The sequence below is a fragment of the Orcinus orca genome, chromosome 14 (assembly GCF_937001465.1).
Source record: "Orcinus orca chromosome 14, mOrcOrc1.1, whole genome shotgun sequence".
Lineage (NCBI taxonomy): Eukaryota > Metazoa > Chordata > Mammalia > Artiodactyla > Delphinidae > Orcinus > Orcinus orca.
The window spans coordinates 7,301,315-7,327,418 of NC_064572.1; the positions used below are offsets into that span (position 1 = coordinate 7,301,315).

The following is a 26,104-nucleotide window of genomic DNA, read 5'->3' on the forward strand; positions in this document are numbered from 1 at the left end:
ATGCCAGGATCTGAAGTGCTACTTATTGGAGCCATCCCACGAAGACGATCTCCTGTTTCCAGGACTCGGGAGGCCAAAACCTGGGGGCCCAGGTGGAGGAGACTGCGCGAGTAGCAGCAGCACAAGCCCATGGGTCATTGTGACCTCGGCTCTGCCCGGCGAGGGGCTGGGGGCTCGGGGGGCCAGGCTGTGAGTCTTTCTTCTCCTGGAGCAGCTGCTCACCAACGTCTGCCCGCACAGGCATCATCTGGGACTTACCTGTGGGTGCCGGGTGTCCTCCCTGGATTCTGTTTGGAGCCCAGTCCCTCCCCCCACCCCACCTCCCTGGGACTCTGATGCCGACAGCTTGAGGACCACACTGGGCTGAGAAATTCCTCTGGGATCTAGAGGGTCAGCACTGAAACTGTGGTCCACAAACCAGCATCCTGCCTCACCTGGAGTGTGTTAAAAATACAATCTCAGACCACCCAGACCTACTGAATTCGAACCTGCGTTTTAATAGGACCCCCCGGGCAATACTGACCCAACTGTGGGGGAGGGAGAATGGAGGAAAAGGCAGAAAGGGGGTCCTGCAAGATTCGAAGGGAAACGCAAGTCACCACGGGAAAAGCTGGAGGTACTTGCAGGCACAGCGTCGCTCCCTGGGTGTGAACCCTCAGTCAGGGAGGCAGACTGAGAATTGCGCCCTGCCTGCCACGAACAGCGACGCATGTGCCACGTGATCCACGCGGGCGAGCAGGGATGCTGGACACTCACTGTCAAGTACAAACACACTCAAAGACCAAAGGCTGCCACTTGGAAATGGGTGACATTCTCAGGTAGCGTAAAAAGGAAAGTGCAGGTAGATTTTGCTTTTCATTCCAAACTCGCTCGTTTATTTGTGATGGAACACACACGTCCACGGGCATCCCCTTCCACCCTGAGGTCTAAGTTTGTTTGGCTGAGACCCATCCCCAACCCAACTATCAATCTTGGGGCCCATCAGAATAGAAGCCCCCAGTGTCTGTGACCCCATTACCCTCCCCGCCCCAGCCTCTGAACGTTTGGTGAGTTCATCAGTCAAGTGTATTTTCTGAAGATTGCAGAGGGCTCATTTTTTTCACTGGCCCCTTTCCCGCTGTCTCTCCCTGGCCATCCCCATTCCGCCACCAAGCAAAGCAAGTACCTCTGGTCTTGTATCAGTTTGGGAATCCCCTTCTGCGGTTTCATTATACCCTTGGGATTTCATTCTGTGGACACATGCTTCCAAATAAATACCTAAGAGAACTTGCCCTAAGAGAACTTTCAATGAATAACATCTCCTCCACCCGTGGCATTGGATAGCCTGTCTTGTTAAGTCTAAAGCTCGGATGAGATGACCCGAGATAGATCTTCACTTATTTCTCAGACTACAGAGAAGATTCACTGCCCAAGTCTAATTCTGCCTCACCACGTCTGTCCCCCCACCTTAAACACTAGGTTCCTGATAGGGAATCGGGACTAGAAGAAGAAAAAGTGCGAGTACAGGCTCCAGCGGGACCCCAGCTGAGGCTGTTCTGTGGCCTTAAGGACAGATTCCAAGGTAGCCAAATGGACCTCTGGCCCTAGGGCCTTCCCGGACTCTGACTACTGCTACCTGGGGCCATTTTTGTGGACAGAGGTGTCTCTCGAGGTCACATCCAAAATGCACTAGACCAGGAGTGTTGAGGAGAAGGGCCTAGGAACACACTTCACCCCTCCTCCATCTGTGCTCTAAAAGAGTGGTAGAGGACTTCCCTGGTGGCGCAGTGGTTGAGAGTCCGCCTGTCGATGCAGGGGACACGGGTTCGTGCCCTTGTCCGGGAAGATCCCACATGCTGCGGAGTGGCTGGGCCCGTGGGCCATGGCCGCTGGGCCTGCGCGTCCAGAGCCCGTGCTCCGCAACGGGAGAGGCCACAACAGTGAGAGGCCCGCGTACCCAAAAAAAAATAAATAAATAAAAGAGTGGTAGAGCCTGGAAACGGGGGCCGCCCTCCCCCGCCCCAGCCTGCCAGCGACAGTGAGTACCAAGTAGATGCAAGCCTGCAGTCAGGGATGCACGAGGGTGTGGGAGACAAGGCTACAGGACCAGGAATTCTCGCGCGGTGTTTGGCCTTCTCTAAAATAATATGGTGTATTCTTCCTCTGCAGGGAAACTCTGGAAGCGATTTTTTGCAAATGAATTCGAGGAAAAGAGCTTGACGGAGCACAGTTAGGCCTTCCACTTGGGATGACTTGCAAGGAAATAGGCCACCCACAATCTGTATCCATTAATAGCCCTCCGTTTTCTCGGCCACAGAAGGAAGGCGCTCCCACGCGATGCGATGCCATCATAACTTCCGGGAAGCATCTTTCTTTTTCAGCCCGGAATATTTGTTTTTTCCATTCTGGTTCGATTCTCTGCGGGGAATTCTGAAATGCACGAGACACACACAGAGAACAACAAAGCATGTGGAAAAAAGGAGTTTCTGCGTCTCAGGCAACGCTTTCTCAACCTCCTTGTGGAGAATAGACACACCCTTCCCCCAACACTTATCAGCGTCTATGCCCCATCGCACACCCCCGCCCCAGTGCTTTAAAGGAAGGCTCAAAAGCAGAGTGTTGACAGCTTTGAGCGACCCCTGCCCTGTGGCAAGCAGTTGGGACCTTGAGTCAGATGAATCCGGATCACGGAGACATCTGACGACCAGTTCGCCGAGGGTGGGACTGGAAGGGGACTCATCTTGCATCCGTTGGAGTGACATGCTCCCATAGTCTTTTTCTATCCCGACCTGTCCCGCTGCCCTGTCTGCACCTCTGGGTTACTCACGCACAGGAGGGGAGAACGCTGGCCACCCTGGCTCCCGCGCGTGCCCGGAAAGCTCGAGCGAAGCGCAGGTGGTGCCCGCGAGGGGCCGAGGAGAGGATGCGCTCCGCTCCGAGGACGGAAACCGCGGGGAAGGGGCAGCAGGGAGCGCCGGCCGGCCAGGCGGGGGACATGATCGATCGAAGGCGGGAGGCTGTGTGACCAGGGCGGGGCTGGGGGAGATGCTGATTCAGCTTCCAGGTGTGCCAGGACCAGGCTAATTAATCCCCAGCCCTCCTGGCTGTAACTTCAGCCCAAGTAAGAATGACCTTGGTAATTTTAACTCTTTATACACCCACTCAATCACTTACCACCAGATTTTTTTTTACTATTAGGACAACAAATTACACGCAACCCACCTACTCAGGACATGCTGCCGGGGCCGGGTGCGGGGAAGTTCTGCCCCCTCCCCCTGCACCCAGGGATGGGTAGAAAGACAGATGGACAAGTGCTGAGGGGGTGGACGGTGGCGTGGGTGGCTGGAAGGCTCAGATGAGGAGAGGGGAGGAGGGTGGAGAGAGGCGACAGGGAGCAAGCTTTGCCTCCAGCAGGGCTCAGAACCGTGTATCTGCAGAATTGGGACAAGCGACCTGGGGATGAAAGAGCAGGATGGAGCATCAATTACAGCCTCCCTCTGCACTGCCTGCTGACATGTGACAGAGGCCTGGGACTGTACTGCGCGCTGGTCTAGCGAGATGCTGCCCTCCCCCTGTGGAGGGCTAGGCAGAGGGCCTGGAGAGGACCACAAACCCCGAGCACCCTCTGGCGCTGGCCAGCCTCTGCATCCCTTCCCGGGTGTATGAGTGGGGTGGGCTCCGTATTCTCTGAGACCATTCTAGCTTTAAAATTCTGTGATTCTGGGTCTAAGAGATTTAGCATCAATTGATGATTCACACTCAAAGCCTAGAGGTAATTGTAGGCTAGGTGATTCCTCATAAAGAATGAAAGTGGCAGGTAAGTAAAACAATTCTTTACCCTCAAAGTTCAGCATTAGGCAACATTGCTAGCGGAAAATATTGTTGAAAGAAATCTGTCTCTGCAAAGCCAAATCAGATCAGAAGGGAATGAGAAGACAGTTGCCTCATCAGGGGGAGAGCAGCCTGAAGGGAGGAGGACCCCGCCAGCACCTGTCTTGCCCGTTTCTGGCTTGTGATAAATGCTCCATCTGTGTTTGTTGAACTAAATTGACATAAATGAAACATGCCAAGAGATTTTGTTAGTGCTTGTTAGAGATTGTTAGTTATCCCCTTAAATCATTCCCCTGTCTTACATCTTTATAGAACTGCCACTTTTTTGAGTACATGCCACTCAGAATAAAAATTACTTTGCTGTGTCACTCTTAAAGCAATGCATTTTGACCAAGATTCGCCCAAGGACATGTAAATAGCAGTATCACATGGCAGCCTCCAGGAGCTTTCCATAGAAGACAGCTAGGCATGTCCTTTGTTTTCCTCCTTCCTACTAGCCAGAATATGGGTGTGATGACTGGACCTGGGCAGCCATGTTAGACCAGGAAGTGACTATGTGAAATGAGACCATACACGGCAAGAGAAGAGTCCTGAGTGCATGAGGACCTTGTGGAGTTGTGGAGCCAGTTGTGGAGCCAGTCTATTCCCAGGATTTTATAAGAAAGAGAAATACTTTTCTATCTCATTCAAGTCACTGGTATTTTGTCTCTCATGCCAAACTGATGCATGATGCCTTTGGTGCCTAGAAGTCCCCAGTAGTTTACGGAATAAATAAATGCCACAGCAATAATGTTCACTATAGAAAATTAATAAAAATGAGGAAATATAGGCAAATTATTTTCCTGTAAGGATAAAAGAGAAAATTTAAGACCCACTTGAGTCCTGCCTACAGCTAATAACCAATAATTGGGTATTAGTTGGAATGAAACAACTATTTTACTAAACACCAAAATACCTTACACCGAGCTTCGCTAGGATCTGTGAGCTCAACCATGAGAAAACGAAACAGTATTTTTCCATGATCATGTTTACTTTTGTCTTGAGCCCCTATTTTCTCCCAAGAGCAAAAATAATCTTGGTATTTCCAGACAAACTCTATTAATGACTATGGAGCCATTTCAGGATTTAAGTTCAGATGTTTCTCCGCCGCTCTGCCCTAGGGATGGGTCAAGGCTCTGGGGGACCCAGGTAAGTGCTGCAGCTGTGAGGAGAAGAAGGTGCTGGCCTCAGTCCATCTCTGCCCACCTGGCCCCTCTGGGTCCTTATTCCCACGCCTCTGCACCCCCCGCAGCCTTGCTATGGTCCTGGATGCCAGATCCCCAGCTCTGTAAGTAGCTACACCCCCTCACCAGGACCATGAGGCTCCCCCAGCTCTCTCAGCACCTCTGGGACCTCCTGGAGTCTCAGGACCTTTCCCTGATCTACCCTGAGAACCATAGCCTTGGCCACGCACAGACCCTGCTTAGATGATGCTCTGAGCCCTGGTCCATGCTGGCCATTTCTTAGGGCACAGACCCCAGTGCTCAGGGGTCCTCCCAACTTATCAAAGGGTCATTATCATGGCTCATTCAGCCTGGACGCGCCTGACACAGAGTTCCTTCTCGGAGACCCTCAGCATCAGTAGCCTTCCCTACTATCCTACCCTCTGAAATTTGGAGAAGCTCTCCTCCCTGTAGCCCAGAAAGGGCCTTCCTCCCCTCGCTCTGTGGTGGAGAGAATGGGCTGGTAGGTGTTCTTCCAGTTGTCATTTCCAGGTAAACATCATGCACTCAGCTCTTCACTCTGATCTTTTTGATCCTCCCCCAAAGGCCAGGGTCTTGTCCGTTGAAATCCTCAGTTTTCAAGACATTACCTCTGCTATGGTTTTCACACGCCTATTTTATTTAGAGTCAAGGCTAAGATTTTGACTCCATTTTTTTATCTCTGGACTTAGCCTCTAATATTAAAAAGAAAGGCCACGGGGTAGACAGGAATACCAAAAGTAAAAATGATCAGTTAATATGTCAAAATATTTTCTTATGGGCTTCCCTGGTGGCGCAGTGGTTGAGAGTCCCCCTGCCGATGTAGGGGACGCGGGTTTGTGCCCCGGTCCGGGAAGATCCCACATGCCGCGGAGCAGCTGGACCCGTGAGCCATGGCCGCTGAGCCTGCGTGTCCAGAGCCTGTGCTCCGCAGTGGGAGAGGCCACAACAGTGAGAGGCCCGCGTACCGCAAAAAAAAAAAAAAAATATATATATATATATATATATTTTTTTTTTCTTACTACATTAAGATAAACAGATCTACTGTGTCTCAGAAAGTGTTCAGTGGGGAAGCAAAAAAAAAAACAAAAAACAAAAAACCCAAAGAATCACAAAGAAACCAAGCTCTCCTGGAGCCGTAAGTTCTGTGGAACCGCCCTACCTCTGAGCTTTTGGTGTCTATTCCTCTTTCAGTCAGTTTTCTATCACTCGCTGCTGCAAGTGTCCTAACTGATACCGAGGCCTTCTGCTGTGCATTTGCCATTGAGGCTTCGTTTACACCATGGCACAACGTCCTCTTTAAGAGGACTCACGGGAGATAATTACCTCTGGCCTCACTTTTATGAATAATTGTGCTTCTGAGCAACTGGCTTTTCTCCTTGGATGTCATGAAGCACTACCCTAGAATGTGCCAGGGATTCGTTTTACTCAGGTACGGTAAGACACGCAGACATGGAAATATCTGTCACGAAGGAAAAATTTTTGTATATCCACAAGTCCCTAGAAATAAGAGGCACGACCGTACAGGGAAGTACCAGGGTCAGCCAGAAGGCAGAGGGAGTGGGGAAAATTCAGCCAGCAGCCTTTATTGTGGTTTCTGCAAGCAGGGCAAGAAGCGGCAGGGGAAGCAGGTGCAATATTGGCTAACTTGATTTTGAGTAATTGAGTTTGAGTAATCTCAGTGGGCTTTGGGGCATAGGAGCTGTCCCTAGGTGTCTGCTACCTGGCCCTGGGTGATTAGGGCAGGGGGATGTGGCCCAGAGTGAGAGACTCATAGAGGAGGTAGCTGGGGTGTGGCATTGGTTGGTTTGCACTTGGAAGGTGCTTGAAGGCCAGTTGTGTACTATCTCCAGGAATTAGCCAGCCCTTGTAGGGGAGGGGGGGAGGGTCTTCACAAGGTCATCAAGACCCCAAGATGTCAAAGCCTCAGAATAAAAAGGCATGATTACATCGTAAAGCAATTATACTCCAATAAGGATGTTTAAAAAAAAAGGCATGATTAACACAAACATATACCTGCTTGTATTTCCCTCTCTGTGTAAACTGCTACTAAGCTCAGAATTAAATTTATGGTTTATTTATACCTGCCTATAAATCTTACTCCTAGATTTGTCTTAGCTTTCCACCCTCCATAGTCCAATTTCTTCACTTATTTGTTTTTATTTTATCTTTTATAATCTTGTATAAATTATCATAAACCTTTTCTGGAACAAGAAGGTGTACAAAACCAAACAAAAAAAACCAATAAAAGAACAAACAGCATTTCAGCCTCCTGCAAGGATTTGCATACAAATCACTATGTGAATGAAAGCCTACAGCGATTTCACAAAAAGCAATCAGAACTCTACAAAACAATGCCCTGCAGCTCTTAAAAGAGGCTCTGCAGCTGAAAGAGGAACATGACCTACTAGTGTCCTGGCCACGATAGGTATTTATTACACACTTAATTAAAACACCTCTGCCTTGGGATTTAGCAGAATGTTTGGGGTAAAGGAGGATTTCCTTTCTTGAAGAGCTCTCTGGAGAAATGGGAATGTGTTCCTTTCCTCTGGATACATTTCCCTATAACAAGCAAGTAGAGGTCTTCGGGTTAATCCAGTTACACTTAAAACTGCCTCAAAAATAAAAACATTCTTTCCAAAGGAAAGCTCTTCTTTGGAGCACCTAACAGTTGGAGGTCTTGAAAGGACCCAGTCATAATGATTGGCAGGTGTTGGAAGCTTTCTTACCCGTTATCACCTGGGCATGACCAACAGGCTCTTTAACAGCGACCGGGGCCACCTCGCACCTGAGGAAACAGGCTGGGGCGTCAGAGTCCTGCACTTGGAGAGGGAACCAGCATCAGAACCCGGGCATCTGTGCCTTTAACCACTAGGTAGTTGCCTGGGTACAAGGGACAGCTGGGACTGTTTTAGTTGAAAATGACAGAAGCCCAAATCAAACTAGCTGAAGCCAAACAAAGGTGGGAAGGAAGTAAATTCCCATTATTCAAGCAATGGGAATGGATGCGGGCATGACTGGGTCCTCAGACCCGATCCGAGCGCCTCCATCTGTCTCTCTGTCTCCCAGCTCCCTCCCCGGGCGGGGTCCTGGCCGCACAGCACCCCCCCCCCCCATGTGGCACGCCCCGGCCCCGCAGAAGCAGCCCCCGTCTCTGCACTCCACAGACCAATCTGGGCGACGACTGGACCATTTGGATCACGGACTCATCCAGGACCTAATGCTGCTTCCAGCTGATCCTGGGTCAGGTGCCCGGTTCCGATTTGGCGGGCTGGGGTGGGGGGTGCACCACAATGTGATTGACAGTGCAGGGCAGCATCGAGGGCCAGTCCCCAGGAGGACAGAAGGGTGCGGACAGACGGCTGCCAGAAAGCACCCGCCAGTCTCAGCACCCGTTCTGCGCCTGCGCGGCGCGCGCAGCACTTCCGCCAGGTCTGCGCGCAGCCGTTCTCCTTCTCCCCACGGAAAGGTCCACGCGGGGGATGTCAGCGCTCAGCTCCTCTCACTGAGGCCGAACAGCAGGGACGGGACAGGTGCTCTGCTAGCGACCCCCTGCTATGGTAAGAAGGCTTCAGTTACCGTGTAACGCAGGCGTGACACAGGCAGCTGCCACAGGACCATGGGGACCCTTAGAACCCTGGAGCTTTTACATTGAGCTAGAGACACACTGATGGGGCGGCCCTCCCTCCGTCAGAGCTGACATGCCGCCTGCAGAGCTTCCTCTAGTGAGGGCAGCCTCCCGGGTCCAGGAGCCCCGATGGAAAGCAGACACACAGTTGGGGCGAGCACAGCCCTGGATTTGCAGGGCAGAGGTGGTTTCAGACGCGTTGTGGCTGGTCCAGGGATCAGGCCATATGCATCTCCATGTTTCTTTCCAAATACATGGATGCCTACAAATGGCCCTAGGTGATGGGGACTGGGTTCAAAGGTCACCAAACTCCTCCAGCAACATCTTGCCCACCTGCAGCCCCAGGGCTAACACTTTCTCAAGGAGATGAAGCTGAGCGCTGTCAGTTGCATGGATTACACAGTGGGCTGAGAGAGGCAGCCCCGTGGAGTTTCCAGGCTTCCAGTGAGGCCGTTGCTGTCCCTTGAGCCTTGATGCCAGTTTCACCGTGAAGGAGGGTGCCAGCCCTGGGATGGAGCCATGGGAAAGCGGGCACTGGGGCTCTGGGGCCCCTTAGATGTTCCACATGGCTCTACAAAGAGCCACATGTATGGCTTTTCAAAACTGTGAGATCAAATTCATTGAGTCTGTCAAGGGAAGCTTCAGAGGCAAGAAGTATTTCAGGATGAAAAAAATTTTTTTATTTGCAAAAAGGGCAAGGGAGCCAGACTTCAGTAAGACCAGCTCATCCAATAAAAAATCCAACAAGTATCTCATGTTATAAAACCCCACAAGATTGCATGTTTACATCTGTCTGTTCATGGTGGGAGAGGATCAGCTCCTCACGCCCTGATGTTGTGTTACTGTCTCAGACATTAACCCCAGATCCAGGATGACGTGGTCCCTGCTGAGAGTCCAGGCTTACAGGAAATGCTCGAGATTTTGTTCTTTGGTGAGACCAAAACTAGATAGAGTGGCCGTATTATTTTTATTTTGTATGAAGGTACAAAGTGTTTTTTCTCCCTGACTGTGGGAAATGCGCTGCACACACAGTGGTAACAGAGCTGGATCAATTGCCGGTTTCCACACGATGAATCATTTGTTTACGTTTTGATCCGTTTTTCTCCTTATTACGGTATCATCAGTTGTAATCAAAATTACAAAGATGTAATCAAAGATGTAATCTTCAAAGATGTAATCAAAATCAGTATCACTCTTAAGAGTGATCAAGAAGTTCCTAGCACCGTGAGGAAAAGTGGCCTAAACAAACATGACAAGTGTCATGTCACATTGAAGAAGTTAGGAGCCAAAGTAGGGCCAAGGTTGCTTAATTCTGTTTCTTTCCTCTTTTTGCTTATTCCCTGAATATGCTCTGAGACACATGAATCATTACATCTGTTGATGTTGATGAGGCAGAATATTTTGAAATGTCATTATTCTCCGTACCTCCTCTCTATCCTCTGACTCTTCCATCATTAAAGAGGCTGCCGTTTGTTGCATCAGGAGAGGCCGAGTATCCTTGGCTTTGACTTCTAAGCTCAGAGTTTTGGTTTTCTGTTCTTTTTGGCACATAGTTTTTTTTTTAATTAATTTTTACTGGAGTATGGTTGATTTACAATGTTGTGTTAGCCTCTGCTGTACAGCAAAGTATACATACACACATATCCACTCTTTTTTAGGTTCTTTTCCCATATAGTCATTACAGAATATTGAGTTCCCCGTGCTGTACAGTAGGTCCTTATTAGTTATCAATTTTATATATAGTAGTGTGTATGTGTCAACCCCAATCTCCCAATTTATCCCTTCCCCCCTTTCCCTCTTGCTAATCACAAGATTGTTTTCTACATCTGTAACTCTATGTCTGTTTTGTAAATAAGTTCATTTGTACCACTTTTTTTAGATTCCACATATAAGTGACATCCTACACGATATTTGTCCCTCTCTGTCTGACTTACTTCACTCAATATGACAATCTCTAGGTCCATCCATGTTGCTGCAAATGGCATTATTTCATTCTTTTTTATGGCTGAGTAATATTCCATTGTATATATGTACCACATCTTCTGTATCCATTCATCTGTCGATGGACATCTAGGTTGCTTCCATGCCCTGGCTATTGTAAATAGTGCTGCAATGTACATTGGAGTGCATGTATCTCTTTGAATTATAGTTTTCTCCGGATATATGCCCAGGAGTGGGATTGCTGGATCATATGGTAACTCTACTTTTAGTTTTTTAAGGAAGCTCCATACTGTTTTGCACAGTGGCTGCACAAATTTACATTCCTGCCAACAGTGTAGGAGGGTTCCCTTTTCTCCACACCCTCTCCAGCAGAAATTCCAGCTCTTGCCAAGATCTCGCTGCAAGTCAGGAGGCTTCTGTCCCACTATCTAAAGTCCGCATCATTATTCTCCCTGTCACGCCATGATTGTCTGCCATTCCTCTTCCCTCACCCACGAGCAAGGGTGTCACAGACCTCTCCGGGCCCACAAAGCACTCTCAGCCCCGCTCTACCAGACTCTAGAGGGAAGGAAATTTATCATCCCCAGTGACATGAGTTTTTCTCGCGCATGAAATTCAAAACCAGACTCCAGCCATAGATGTGTGACACACGCTGAGAATGTGTAAATACCTGCAAATCCACCACAGCTTCTCAAATTGAGGAGCCGCAAAATATGCTCCCAACTTGTAAACCTGCCCAGAAGCTGGAGTGTAGAGTCCTTACAAACTAATCGGAAAATCGGATGTGCTTTTCCACAGAGGATGCAACAGGCCCGTCACAAAAGGCCAAGTTTGCCCAGTGAGCATATGCCCCACACGCTTCACAAAAACAAACTTCAATTCACTAGTGAACAAAGAAAAGGAAATGAAGTCAACAACCAAGGCCTTTTCTTCCCCATCAAATTTCTAAAGGAAAAACTGATGCTCCCCAGGGTCTGCTGTCCCCACACATCTCCCCTCCCCTTCCTTTCACTTTTTTATTCATTTCTTCTTTTTTTCCCCCTGGCAGCTTGCAGTTGGCACCTACCTACTTTGAGTCCTCATTTTCTTCCAGTCACAGAAATCACTTACTTGATTATAAAAATTATAAATGTGTGTGGTGATGGATGTTAACTAGACTTTTGTGGTGATCATTCTGTAATATATACAGTATCAAAACAGTATGTTGTACACCTGAAATGAATACAATGTTATATGTCAATTATATCTCAATTTTTAAAAAAAGAAGACACAGAACTTGGAAAAACGTCTTTAATTTTGACGAAGTCTAATTTACCTATTTCTTTTGTGACTTGTGCCTTTGGTATCATATCTAAGAAACTATCACCTATTCCAAGGACACAAAGATCGATTGCCATGTTTCTTCTAAGATTTTTATAATTCTGACTTTTGCATTTAGATTTATGATTGATTTTGAGTTAATTTTGTGTTGGTATAAGGTAGGGGTCCAACTTCATTCTCTTGCATGTGGATATCCAGTAGTCTTGGCGCTGCTGTTGAAAATCACTTGAGCATCCATCAGTCAAGAAGTATACACGACGCAAGCTAATCCGCGTTGAGTTATAGGCTCCAGGGTGAGGCACGTGACGCATCGACAAATACCTGCCTCACCACCACACTAGGCAAGGAGCGCAGCACCTAGACAGCCCAGACTTGCCATATCTCAAGTCTCGGAGGCAAAGAAGCAGCTCTCAATTGTAAAATGAGAGTAGGTTTAAGATGCTGTATGACGCGCGGGTGCTGCTTCCTGAGCGCCGTCGTGAATGGCAGGGCGCGGGACGCGCGCTTTGCTGGTTTCCATGTGGGCATCTGTGACGTGACCGGGGACCTCCATTTATGGAGGGTTCAGCTACTAGAGACTAGACACAGAGACTAGAGTGGGGTTGTTGCTTTAAGCCTTCCTCAATCTCGTGGAAGTTTTAGTTCGTCTATTTCTGGAGAGGTTTAGAGAACATGGCACCCACGTCCTCACAGACACGTGTGCACAGAAATGTCGCCCACCGTTCTGTGTGCCCAGCTCCGCGAAGCTGCCTTTCCCTTGAGACACTTTGTCACGTAGAAGGGAAAAGCAACGTGCGAAAATAAATCCTCGGGTGGCAGAGGGTCTGTCTGTGGGGTATTGTGGTCATGCTGATATCAGGAAATGAAGAGGCTCGAAATAGCAAAGGCACCTAATTGCTGCCGTCCAAAGAGAAGTCAGCAAGAACTGCAGAGAACGGAAGGCAAGTTTGCTGCCACCCGAGTAAGGTGGATGCATATAAAAATGTGCTTTTGATGTGGAGGTGGTGGGAGCCCAACATAAACGTCAATGTCAAGTACCTAATACAGACCCCAAAGAAATCATCCCCCTTTGCAACATGGTCTCCATCGCTTCTGTACAACCTGTGGTCCAGGTCAAGAGGGAAGTTAGCCCTAGAAAGGGCCATTTTTCATAAGACAGTTAGCTGTATTCGTTTCCTACCACTGCTGTAACAAATAACCCAAACCTAGTGGTTTAAACAGTACAAACTTACTGTTTGACATTTCTGGAGGCCAGATGTCTGAAATGAGTGTCCGCAGGGCTGCCTTCCTTCCGGAGGCCCTGGGGAGAGTGCGTTTTCTTGGAGGCTGCCTGGATTCCTTGTCTCCTGGTCCCTTTCTGCAACTGCATCACTGGCCCCATCACTTCTCCTTCCCTGACTCTGAATCTCTGCCTCCCTCCTCTAAGGACTCCTGTGATTCCACTGGGCCCAGCCACATAATCCAGGATAAGCTTCCCGTCTCTAGGTCCTTACCTGAGTCACATCTGTGATCTCTTTGGACATATAAGGTACCAGGGTCACAGGTTCTGGGGGTTAGCACATGGACATCTCTGGGGGCTATCTATCCTCTGTACCACACCACTGTAGGCTTTTCTGCTTCCAAGGGAACTGGCAAGAGGTCCAGTTGCCTGGCCTGCTCCTATTTGAGGCAGGAGCAGAAGGGCAAAGGGTGGTGCTCAGGTTCTTACTGGAGGAAATGCCTGTCTGACACGGGCAGGGCAGTGCTTTGGGGCATGCGCCCTCCCCTCCGTGCCTGGCTGTGCCTCTTTGAAGGTGCCCTGAGAGCTTGCAGAGAGAGCAGCCTTGGACTTGGTCTGCGGGAAGCCCGGTCGTAACTCGCAGAATCACAGAGGTGTCACCGGCCAGCATCCCTATTAACAGGGTGGTTTCCTGTGCGTCTTACTTTCTTCAGGAGACAGGAGAGATGCTCTTCGGGCAGGAGAGACGTGTCCTCTTCCCTGCTGTCTCTCCCAGTGGCCAGGAGAGTGCTCGGTACACGGTGGGTGCCCAATAAATGCCTGTTACCTTGCCTTACGTGCCTCAGACTTAAATCCTGCTTCTCTCCCCAGAGAGCACACAGTTCCCTGTGCGATCAGCACTGATGAGGCCCCAGGCCTGGCGAGCCCTCCGCAGGGCTCCCCCTGCACGAGGTCTGAGGCAGAAGGCGGCGTTACGACACTTCTCTGTTTTGCTACAGTCACGTCTCTTAAGATGCTTGGCGCTTCCAGCCAAGATTCCTTTCCCTTTAATTTGGAAGCTTCCCACGTGTCCCTCAGATGTGCCCTCTGCCCGGACTTAAAGAGCGAGACCTCAGGCCCAAGCTGCGGGAACTTTCTGTGCCCACACAGAGGAGGGGGCTGGCGACAAACCGGTAGTGTCGCTGGCGGCCGGTCACTGCCGACGTCCCCAAAGGTGAAGGCAGAGCTCAGCCACCTTCAGACGGGCAGGCTTGTGCTGGGCAGGGGCCTGGCTGGGCTCCTCCTGCAGGAGTGAAGACCCCGTTTCTCAGGACCCTGTGGCCAAGGCAGCACCTTGTGGGCCCCTCCCCTTGGGCTCTAAAGACCCAGCCTACTGGGATTTATGGAGGCTCACGGGATCCATCATTAACTCCGCTTTCAGTCCTTCTCCTTCCCAAAACAATGGGAGGTGGATCTGGAAATTCCAAGCTTCTCATCCTGTTGGGTCTTGCTGGTGACCAGCCCTCACTCAGAAACCACGCAGAGTCACCTCATTAGAACAGAAGACCCTCCTATCGCCCAGGAAATCACAAGGGTTTCAGGAGCCCTGTGTCAGGAACCGGGGGCAGAGACCAATATATGTTTTCTACTATCTTAGGCGACCCGTAAGAGCTTCTACTGCCAAATTCAGAAGGATATGAGCAACAAAATAAATAATATAGCCCGATTATAACCCAAAGTATAAAACAACTATATTTATAAACCCATACTGATGAAAATTATGATCGAAGAAGTAAATAAATGGGTGAGAAGTGGCAGCTCCACCTTACAGGGGATTCCAAACAGTATACGGAGATACTCCCTCCTCCAGGGGGTGGGGCTCAATCCCCCTCCTTTAAGCTCTAAGCCTGGGCTCCAAAGAATATTGTAGGGAAAGTGAAATAGTCACTCAGACTGGAGAAACCTGCCAGACACCCCCTCAGCCACGTGCCCTCACGTCAGCAGGGGTGTCATGCGGGTCCCCTCATGTGATATGAGGAGACGGGCACTTTGCCTCTTAGTATCCTTTCCAAAAACCCAGAATCCCAGTCTGATCATGAGAAAAACACCAGGGAAACCCAAATTGAGGGACCTTCTACCAAATACCGGACCGGAACTCCTCAAACTGTCAAAGTCACGAAAACCAAGATAAGACTGAGAATCTCACAGACCAGAGGAGGCGAACATGATAGCCCAGTGCAACGTGGCATCCATGGGGTCCTGGAGCAGAAACAGGGCACCAACGGGAGAACAGGAGAAACCCAGAGAAAGCCCGGAGCGTAGGTAATAGCACCGCGCCAAGGCTGGTTCCCAAGAGTGACAACTCTCCCAGTTAACAGAAGGGCTACCAGTGGGGCAACTGGGGGTGTGATGTGTGGGAGTCTACGTGCTCCCATGGCAACTCTGCAAACCTAAAAACTTTCCAAAATAAAAGTATATTTCTGAAAAATCTCTAATTGCGGTCTTAAATAATACATCCTTAATGCATTCAACAAACACATATATTGCGCTTACCCCATTCAGGACACTGTTCTCAGGGCAGCAGAAATATCAACTTCTCCCTCTGACACAGTGGTGACCCCAGTGGTGACCGTTGTGGCCGCAGCCGGCAGGCAGAGGGCAGAGGACACAAGAAGGTCCACGGCCTGGGCGCTGCAAGCCGGGGGGCCAGAGCTCCTCCCCGAGGGTGGAGGGTCCGCCAGCACTGCCACAGCCAAGAGGGCCTTCAGGAGCCCACCACGTCCTGCTCTTGGAATGGCAGCACGGGCAGGACTTCAGGGCTGGGGCAGAGAGAGCCCCTGGCGGTGACCGCGACGCCCCTTGTTTACAGATGCGGAAGATGAGGCCCCGAGGCACTGAGTCATGAGGGACTGTCCCCGGGAGCGAGTGGGGAGAGCTCAGATGCCCTGGGGGCTGTGCCCACCTCTGCAGAGGAGGGTCCCCAGTGCGAGGTAGGACCTCTGTCCCCAGGAGGTGGGGCACCCAGGGCTGTGAGAGCACAGGTGAGATCGGCCTGCCAGGCTGCCCGCCTGGGAGGAGCTCCCTGGGAAGAAAGGCTGCAGCCCTTACGCTGAGGCGCCCACTGGGAAGGGGGTCTGGCCGAGGGGCCGGGCAAGGGGTCAGGGTGTGGTGCCCTCCACTTGGCCTGGCTTCTCCTGCAGCTCCTGCCGCAGGCCCGGCCTCCCGGCATCAGCCCCTCACCTGTGCGCTCCAACCAGGGTCAGGAGTGATGGTGAGGGTCCAGAGCCCGCTGAGAGTTCTCATGAGGCTTCTAAGAACCAGGCAAACTGAATGGAGTCAACGTCTGAAGAAGAGAAAACTTGAAGACGTTACTAGGAGCTGCCAGTCTGTTATGGCCGCTTTTAAACATTTTGTTCGTGGATGTGATAAAATCAGACCTCTGAGAATTTTAAGCCCAAGCCCCCCGGACACTGCATCTCTTTTCAGCCTTTGCTTAAACAATTCATTCTCTGCAGCTCAGTAAGCTGAAAAGGCCTGGGAATAACGTTTGAAACAAAGGTTAATGAAGTTCTTTACATGTAAAAAAGATTAATTCATAATAATAATAGTCCAATCAAACCAGACCTGCTCACTAGGCCTGGCCTTGGCTCTGAGCCCCCAAGGTGGAGGGCAGGCGCCAAAGGCAGAGAGTGAGGGGCCTGTCACTCCTGTCCCCTCGGTGGCAAAGTTGCACAGCCTCTCCCCGTTCACAGTCATCGTCAAATAGTGTCTGGGCATTCCTCCTGCCTGGGGGTCGGGGGGCTCTGTGCCCTGGACGGGGACGCCCCCTCACCTCCAGGGCAGTGTGGTCCCAATTCCCAGAATTAACCCTCCTTGTAGAATCGTGGCCTTAACCGCCCTAGTAAACACTCCCCCATGTCACCAGGGAAGAAAGCAGCGAAGCTCCGTCAGCCATGAACTAGGTTATAGAACAGAAAGGAGCCCCGGGGTCGGGGGTGAGGGAAGGTGCAGGAGGGGACTGCCAAGCACCGTGGGCTCAAGGGCAGTTGGAGGGACAACAAGGAGAGGCACTGAGGCACCTTTCCATTTTACCAGCAGGAGCTGGCGGGCCTGCCATCTTAAGCAGGCCAGAGGACCCCCAAACACAGTTCAAGTTCAGGAGCAAGTTCCCTTCACAGACTGGCTTGGGGCCCACCCTCTGAGGCTCTCCCAGGGCTGCAGGAGTCCTGGGACCTAATAATACACACAAATCAGAATGCAGGCTGTGGGCCCTGACCATGCAAGGACAGGGGGAAAGCTGACGCCCCAGCCCGGCCGCTGGCCTTGCCCTAAAGCAGCAGCGTGTCCAGCCCCGGAGCCAGGGCCCTGGCTGTGCCAGCAGCCCCTATATCCAGAGAATGAGCGCGCTGGGGGGAATGGCAGGCATGCGGCTCAGCTGTCACTGTGAGACCAGCCCAGGAAGGCTGCTCTCCCCCCACTCCCTTCTTCCTGTCCCCAGGCTGCAGTCCAGACCCAGCGCTGGGAGCTCAGTCTGGACGATAATGAACCTGTGAGATGGCAAACCAGGTGCATAGCGCGAGGGGAGGCCACTTAGAAGAGAGAAAAATAAAACACCTGAGAAGGGTGGTGGCGGGCTTTGTCCTCAAGGCGGATTCTGACCGAGGGGATGGGGGAGGGTCGTGCCCCCTTGGTCTTTCCCCAGGAAGGAGACTGACTCTGTGTTTCCAGGGCTGCCAAGGGCTGGCCCACCATCCCCCCCATGTCATTGCCCCGGGCATCCCGGGACTCCGGAGAAACATCCAGCTTCCTGACGCAACAGCAGCCTGGGACTTTATAATCACCTCTCAGCCTTGTCTTTCCAATCTGCAAAATGGGAAAACTTCTAGCTTCCTCTGGGGCCAGCTGCTCCTTGGCACAGGGCACGGTGGGGAGACCCCTGACCCTAGATCACAACAGGCAGAGACTCGCTGCTGGACCAGCGGCCCCACCAAGCTAGCCCCCGTGGGAGGAACGACGTGGCTTTGGTGGCCACTTTATTGGGGAGCTTGGGCACCGCCCTCAAGGAGCATCTGAGATTAACGGGACCCAGACCTGACACTTGAAGCCCTGGGAGAGGGTCCCAGCAGCTCAAGGCCCGCTGCCTTTCCCCTGGGGCCACGCCTTGCCCACTGCCCAGGTCCACAGACAGGCCAAGCATTCCAGATACCCGACAGGAAGATGGACACACAGTGTGAGGGGAGCTGGGCGCCTGGTGCTCAGAGACGTGGGGAGGGGGGATGCAGAGCAGGGCGGAGAGGACGCCTGTGCATCCGCCTGGGCCGCCCCATGTGCGTCCCTCACAGGGTCTGGACACCCTTGCCTCCCCCTCGGGGCCCACCACGGCTGCTCTTGACTTTGAGAGTAACGCTGAGCTTACTCACCCAGGGAGAAAGGGGAAAACCACACTGGCCACTTGTCCATGTCCCTCTGCTTCCTTCTAGGGTCAGGTGGAGTGTGTGAAGGGGAAGACAGCTGCCTGCTCCGGAGTCCCCAGAAGGAGAGGCTGTGCCAGTGGTCGGGGCGTGACCCTCGGGGCTCTGAGCTGCATGGGGTCAGGCTCAGCCTGGCCCGCCCCAGCCTGAGAGCACAGGCAGGCCTGGGCCCTGGGCCACCAGGCTCTGGCTCAGAATGTCAGAGGACAGACCAGAGAGACTCATGGAGCAGCAGCCCACCCCTCACAGCAGGCAAGAAGGGTGTGCTGCTCCCAGCCCATCCCCTGACTCCCTCTTCTGCGAATCTAAATCCCCAGGATGGACACAGTCAACATTCACCCTGTGGTGCAAATAAGGTGAATTCAGGAGCCGGGACCCAACATTAGCCTCTGATTCCACGCCCCAAACCACCAGGTGGTTGAAGGTACAGCCGCAGCTCAGAGGAGCGATGTTCTCTTGGAGATGATCTTGTTTTACATGCGGGCTGAGACCCAGAGGGGCCCAAAGGCTCGTGGCAGAGCACCTGACCCCTGCCGGTGACCTCAGGAAGGCTCCTGAACCCGTCACAGACCAAGGGAGGGGGTGTATGCCGAGCTCCCCTCCAGACACAGCGAGAGGAAGAAGTAGCCCCGCTCTCGGCACTGCGGACACCAGTCCCGAGCGCCTGAGCTCCTCCAGCCCCGCAGGGCTGGGCTCGCTACCCCCTCGCACAGGTGGGAATTAGGCTCAGAGACGCCGAGGGTTTGCCGGACGCGGCGCCGCCGGGAAGAAGGCGGCTCCTCCGGCATCTGACTGCCCCGCCCAGGCTCCGGCCCGGGGTTCTGAGCGTCTGTCACCCGCCCGGTCGCGTGTCGCTGGGCCCATCGCGCCGCGGGATGGCGCGTTTCAGTGCCTATTAGCACAGCTTCCAGCCGCCCCGCAGCCACCCACGCCTTGCGCTCGCTGCCCAGCCCAGGCTGTTGTCCTGCTGACTCCCGGCTCCGTCCCCAGAGCCCTGACCGCCTGGCAGCTGTCGCGCCCAGGGCACAGCAGCTCAGGGGAAAAGCGAAGATCTCCTCGCAAGAGAGACGGTTCGCTTCATAATTGCTGCTGAGACGACTACGTGCTTCCCCGGCCCTCGCCCGCCGCCAGAGTCCCTCCGCCGCTGGGAGGCCGATTCAACCAGCCAGCTGCCAGCGGCGCTGATGTAAAAATAGAGGTAGGCGGTGGGGGCCGGCACCCGACTCCCCGTGTGACGGAAGGCCGGCAGACAGCTGCGGCTCGTCCCCTCCCCCTCTCCTCCCTTCCCCTCCCCCTCCCCATCCCCTCCTCCTCTCCCCTCTCCTCCCCTCCTCCTCTCCCCTCCCCTCCTCCCTCCCCTCCCCTCACCCTCCTCCCTCCCCTCCCCTCCCCTCCCCTCTTCCCTGGCCTCCCCTCCCCTCCCCTCCTCTCCCCTCCCCCCGCCCCTCCCCTCCCTCCCTCCCCCTCCTCCCTCCCCTCCCTCCCCTCCCTCCCCTTCCTCTCCTCCCCTCCCTCCCCTCCCCCTCCTCCCTCCCCTCCCTCCCCTCCCTCCCCTCCCTCCCCTCCCTCCCCTTCCTCTCCTCCCCTCCCTCCCCTCCCCCTCCTCCCTCCCCTCCCCCTCCTCCCTCCCCTCCCCCTCCTCCCTCCCCTCCCTCCCCTCCCCTCCCCCTCCCTTCCCTGCCTCCCCTCCCCCTCCCTCCCCCTCCCCCCTCCCCCTCCCTTCCCTGCCTCCCCTCCCCCTCCCCAGCCCTTCCCCTTAGACGGGAGGGAAATAGCACAAACCTTCATTCTCCTGTGGTCTTTCTGGATTTTCTATAGAGAACATTCCAGTACCCGGCCAGTTCCAAGGTGGGAATGGAATGAGAGGAAGTGAGAGGCTGCAGCCCATGTCACACTACCGCCTCAGAGCCCAGGGTGCACCCCCTCAGGGCCAGGACTGCCCTGCCGCCCTCCTGCCTGGGACCACCGATCTGCCTGGTTGCCACACCAGCCGCAGTCCCAAGCTCCGGGTGCCCATTTCAGTGAGCATCCGCAGGTGAGTCAGAGACCCGAGAGGCGTGCTGGAACCCCCTCCTGCCCCAGCAAGGCAGCTTCCCTCTCTCTCTCTGCTTAGAACAGTTCCATGGCTTTCCGCCGCTCTTAGAATAAAGAAAAAATATACAGTCAGCGGTGGAGGGTCTTCAGGCTGGGTCTGCCTCCCCCTGCATCCTCTCTGCCCACCAGCCTCCCCCATCCCCACCCCGTCACACCCACCTTTCCACAGGCCATGAACCTCCAGCCTCCCCACTTCACCTGCTGCTGCCTACTCACCCTCAAAGTACCTCTACTGCCCTGGCTCAGGAGCCCACCCCCTTGGCTTCTTCTATACTGTCACACCGCACGGCTCTCTTGCAGCCCATGCTAAATGGACAGGCTTGCATTGTTGTTTGATGAATTCTGTTTCCCACTCTGCACTGAGGGCTCCCTGAGGCTGAGACCTGGACTCTTCGGCTGGCCTCCTTGTCTCCCAGCACGGTGCCTGCACATAGTAGGTGCCCAGTAAAAGTTTGTTGAGTAAATCAGCAAACTTATAGCTGCAGGTGTGTCAACGAGCAGGGCAAGAGTGGAGTGACAGAGTTCTGGGTGCTTTTGGAAAATGAGCTAAAGGATGATCAAGACTAGGGACTTCCCTGGTGGTGCAGTGGTTAAGAAGCCACCTGCCAACGCAGGAGGCATGGGCTTGATCCCTGGTCCAGGAAGATCCCACATGCCACGGAGCAACTAAGCCCGTGTGCCACAACTACTGAGCCAGTGCTCTGGAGCCCGCAAGCCACAACTACTGCAGCCTGCGCCCTAGAGCCCGTGCTCCGCAACAAGAGAAGCCACCGCAATGAGAAGCCGGTGCACCGCAACGAAGAGTAGCCCCCGCTCGCTGCAACTAGAGAAAGCCTGCGCACAGCAACGAAGACCCAACACAGCCAAAAAAAAAAACCTACACACTCCCAACGCAGGAGGCCCAGGTTCGATCCCTGGTCAGGGAAATAGATCCCACATGCATGCCTCAACTGAGTTCACATGCCGTGATTAAGGAGCCCGCGAGCCGCAACTAAGACCCGGTGCAACCAAATAAATAAATAAATATTTTTTTAAAAAAAGAATAATCAAGACTAGATGTTGGATGTCTTGGCTTCTCCAGCTGAGGGAAGGTTGGCCCCACACCTGCACCTTGGATAACCAGGAAGACGGCGGAGAAAAAGGACATCTCGCTGGCTGTGAACCACAACCCTGTGTTCTCGTGTGGCTGGGAACAAATCTGTTTGCTTCAAATTGCCTGGATTGCCCTTTGGAAAAAATATGACCACCCGGTGCAGGGCTGGGACTGCGGTGCAGCAAGGGAAGTGCGCAGGGGAGCAGAGGCTTGAGGAAGGGCTGCTTGTGTGGGCTCCACCCTGTCCAGGCTGGACCACTGCGCTCGCTCTCATGTCAGTGAGAGATGCCCTGTAATTTCAGAGGTGCTGAGATCCCCAGCTTTCAAATTCCTGGCCTCCACCGCCAGGGCAGCGTAGGAAGAAATCACTACACAGCGTCTCCCAAGGGAGGCTCTGGGCGTCCCTGGTGATCCCAGCACGCCGGCCTCCTGGAGCCTGGTTCTCCACCGGCCTGCCCTGCACCAGCGCTAGAGGCCGGAGACGAAACTCAGAGGAAAACCTAGATTCCAGAGAACCTTCCAAAGACAGAGGGTAAGCATAGTAGGCATCCTTTTTAAGCATTTACTGGAGAAGTTCAAGTGCAGTGTAGTTATTCCATGTAGTGCCTCTTGTGCCTGCAATAGAAGAGACACTCGGTAAATGCGTGAGTGGACTGGGCGGGAGGGGGAGGGGAGGCAGAACTGTGGGCACTCTGGCTTAGGAAGGGTAAAGGGTAAACAGAGCCTTCTCAGAACTTCAAAGGGCACCTGGATGTGGAGAAACTCTTTATAGCACTGGAGTCTCCCCTTTGCTCATCCCCTTGTCCTGCATCCTGAGGGGCTTCACAACAGCCCCCCCTTCCTCTCCCAGGGATCCTGAGCAAGAGAAGTGGGGGGGGGTGTGATCACAGACTGTCAGAGGAACGGGGACCACCTAGAGCAGAGCTTCCCCCTCCTGTTACCTATGGAAACCAACGTCCTCCGCGGAGCCAGGGCTGGAACCCAGAGATGCTCTCCCCAGTGCCATCTGCCCAGCTCACTCAGGATGCCTGTGGAGCTCAGATGGGAGAAATGACAGGAGCAGTTTAGTCCTTTCAGCGGGGGCCACCTTGGGGTCACGCTTGACACAGCCGTTCTCCGACCCCCGCCTCCATGGCCCCACCTCCCGCCACCGGCGTGGCTGCAAATGGATCTGCCCAAACTCATCTCTGCTGCTGGAAGTACCATTCAGGGCTGAGGGCCTAGAGGGGCCTTTTCTTCTCTGTTTATTTATTTTTTCATTTTTCGCTTAAGTATTTTTAATATTAACATAACACTTATATCTTGAAAATAATAAAGTTGAAAAGAATAATGAAGTATAAAAAAGGCAGAAAAAATCACCTATCACCCCCCATACAGAAAGCATCGTGGTAATTTATCACTTTGACCGAGTTGCTTTGTCCTTTTGCCCTTCATTTTTTCCCTGGTCCAATGGGTCCCTGCTGACACAGGGCACATTAACATTGGGCTGAAGGGCTCCAGGCAGCTCTGTCTCCCAGCTGGTGCCCTGTTATCCTGGGGAATTTTCAGACCCAGTGTATTTTTAGGCCCAGGGAAAATGTAACAGATTTAAAATAAGGCAACAGAATTTGGGGCAAAATTCCTTAAGCCCATGTGTGAGATTTGAGCTGTGTTTCAAGGGTGGCTAAAGCCAGGCCTGCACCGTGAAAGGTGTTGAGTTCTATTTTTAGGGAATATGACAGGCTGAGTTCTTGGAACAACATTCCTGTGGAAAACAACTAAAAAGCCACATCAAGTATTTTGAACATCTTACAAGACCGAAGAGTTGACAAGATAGTAAGGAATCACCAGCAGGACAGTGATTCTAGAAACAGCTCTTGCCCTGAGAGTGTTTGTTTATCTCACTTACCTTGCTCTTGGGGTTTAACAGCTTTGCAAAGCTTGATGCCTCCCTCGTGAAGCTGGGACACGGGTTTACACCACGGGGAAGCGTGAAGGAGTGAGCCAGGGGTAAGCCCTGCCCCACACCGACACTTGAGGATCAGACAGGCGAGTGGCCCTGGTACCAAGTGTGTGGTAGTGGCGTGGGGTGCAGATTCCTGGGAAATTGTAAACTCAGGCTGAGTTCTCACATGCATTCGCAGCCCACCTCATCTGGGGGGACCAGGAGACCTCAGGCGGTGGATTTAGTTTACCATCATTTCAGATTAGTGGTATCCCAGGAGATCCCTGGCAGAAGCAAATACAAGTCCTTTCTTGAGAGAGTCACCTTTATTCTGGGTTTCCAAGTGTCCCAGAAATAATTCTTCAAAGACAGTGAACGCGACACTGTCAAGTACACATGGAAAAAGGTAGTGTGAGTATGAACCGGGACAATAGGTAATAGAAAGAAACTCCAAGACTTCATCCACTAGGATTATTAGATTCATATTATTAAAAACCTATGCTTGCTCTTTTAAAGAAGAGACAAGCTAACGCATATCCATAGGAAGCAGAAAGCTATAAAAATATGATCTAGTTAATTTTAAAATAAAATAATTTCTAAAATTTTCTAAAAGTTAAAAATTCAATACCAGAAATTTAAAACTGAGCAAAAGGGTTTAACAATAGATTAAGTAATTTAAAGGGAGAATTAGTAAATTGGAAGATCAATTGGAAGAAATTACCCACAATGCAATTCAGATAAACCCCCTAAAATGAAAAATACAAAAAAAAATTTTTTCCATTTAAAAATTTTAAAAAAACTTTTTTAATGTAGAGGGTATCAGAAGTTCTGACATCTTATTTTTTTGCCTGCAATTTTTTCTTTTGATTAAAATGTACACAAAATGAAATGCACAAATCTTAATTGTACAGTCACTGAATCTGACCTTTGTAACCCAATCCTTTATCAAGATACAGACATTTCCATAATTCCAAAAAGTCCCCTCATGCCACTTCTCAATATCCATCCCACTCCCAGAGACAACCATTGTTCTTATTTTTTTCTATACCATAGACTAGTTTTGCCTGTTCTAGAATATCATATAAATGGAATCTTACTGTATATATGTGTAAATTTTTTTCACTCGGTATTTTTGAGATCCATTATGTTGTATGTGCATTTGCAGTCTGTTCCTCTTTATTGCTGAATTGTATTCCATTATACAGCTGTACACAGTTTGTTTATCCATTTTTCTGTTGATGGACACCTGACCTGTTTCCAGTTTTTACTATTATCAATAAAGCTGCTATCACAATTCTTGTATAAGTCCTTTTGTGACTATGTCTTTAATCTTAGTGGGTAAATTCCTAGGATTAAAATTATCAGGCGTTAGAGCAGGTGTATGTTTAGTTTTATAGGAAACTTCCAAATGTTTTCTGAAGTGGTTGCACCATTTTACATTCCCACTCAGAGTATGAAAGTTCCAGTTGCTCCACATACTTGCCAATATTTGGTGTCAATCTTTTTAATTTTAGCCATAATAGTGGGTATATAATAGTATAAGATTGTTCTTTTATTTTGCATCTATCGGATGACTAAAAACTTTGAGCACTTTTTCATGTGCTTGTCTTTTTTTTCGATTGTGGTAAAAAAAAAACCCATAACATTAAATTTAGCATTTTAAACATCTGTAAGTCTACAGTTCTATTGCATTATGTATATTTACATTGTTGTGCAACCATCACCACCATCCATCCACAGAAACTTTTCATCCCCCCAAACTGAAATTCAGTCCCCATTAAAAGCTAACTCCCCATTCCCGCCTCCCCCCAGCTCCTGACAATCACCCTTCTACTTTTTCACTATGAATCTGACTCCTCTGAGTACCTCATGTATGTGGAATCATACAGTATTTGTCCTTTTGTGACTGGCTTATTTCAGTTAATATAACGTCTTCAGACTCATCCATGTTGTAGCATGGGTCAGAATCTCCTTCCTTTTTAAGAGTGAATAATATTCCATTGTACATATACACCACATTTTATCTATTCCTCCATTAATGGACACTTGGGCTGCTTCCACCTTTTGCCTATTGGGATAATCCTGCTATGAACATGGGTGTGCAAATACCTCTTTGAGTCCCTGCTTGTATTTCTTTGGGGTATATACTCAGAAGTAGAATTGCCACATCATATGGTAATTCTATTTTTTAGGAATTGCTATAACATTTTTCCATAGAGGCTATACCATTTTACATTCTCACCAGCAACGCACAAGCGTTCCGGTTTCTCCATACTCTTGCCAATACTTGTTATTTTGTTCTGTTTTTTTGTTTTTGACAACAGCCATTGATTACATTGAGTATGATTGTATGTTTATTTTATTGGCCATTTATATATTCTTTT

General features: G+C 51.2%; 2 long non-coding RNA genes across 3 annotated transcripts; one reads left to right on the forward strand and one right to left on the reverse strand.

Annotated features, from left to right (window-relative positions):
* Positions 1-855: 855 nt before the first annotated feature.
* On the reverse strand, positions 856-20,532 carry LOC125961133 (uncharacterized). Of its 2 annotated transcripts, none has more exons than XR_007471475.1 (3): positions 20,392-20,532; positions 16,379-16,481; positions 856-2,409 (listed from the first exon to the last, which is right to left on the reverse strand). It is a non-coding gene; the product is annotated as an uncharacterized LOC125961133 (long non-coding RNA). The 2 variants fall into 2 exon arrangements; XR_007471476.1 differs by lacking the exon at positions 20,392-20,532 and adding an exon at positions 18,559-18,650.
* LOC125961131 (uncharacterized) lies at positions 19,096-24,565 on the forward strand. The gene is made up of 2 exons (XR_007471473.1): positions 19,096-19,807; positions 20,428-24,565. It is a non-coding gene; the product is annotated as an uncharacterized LOC125961131 (long non-coding RNA).
* Positions 24,566-26,104: the final 1,539 nt, after the last annotated feature.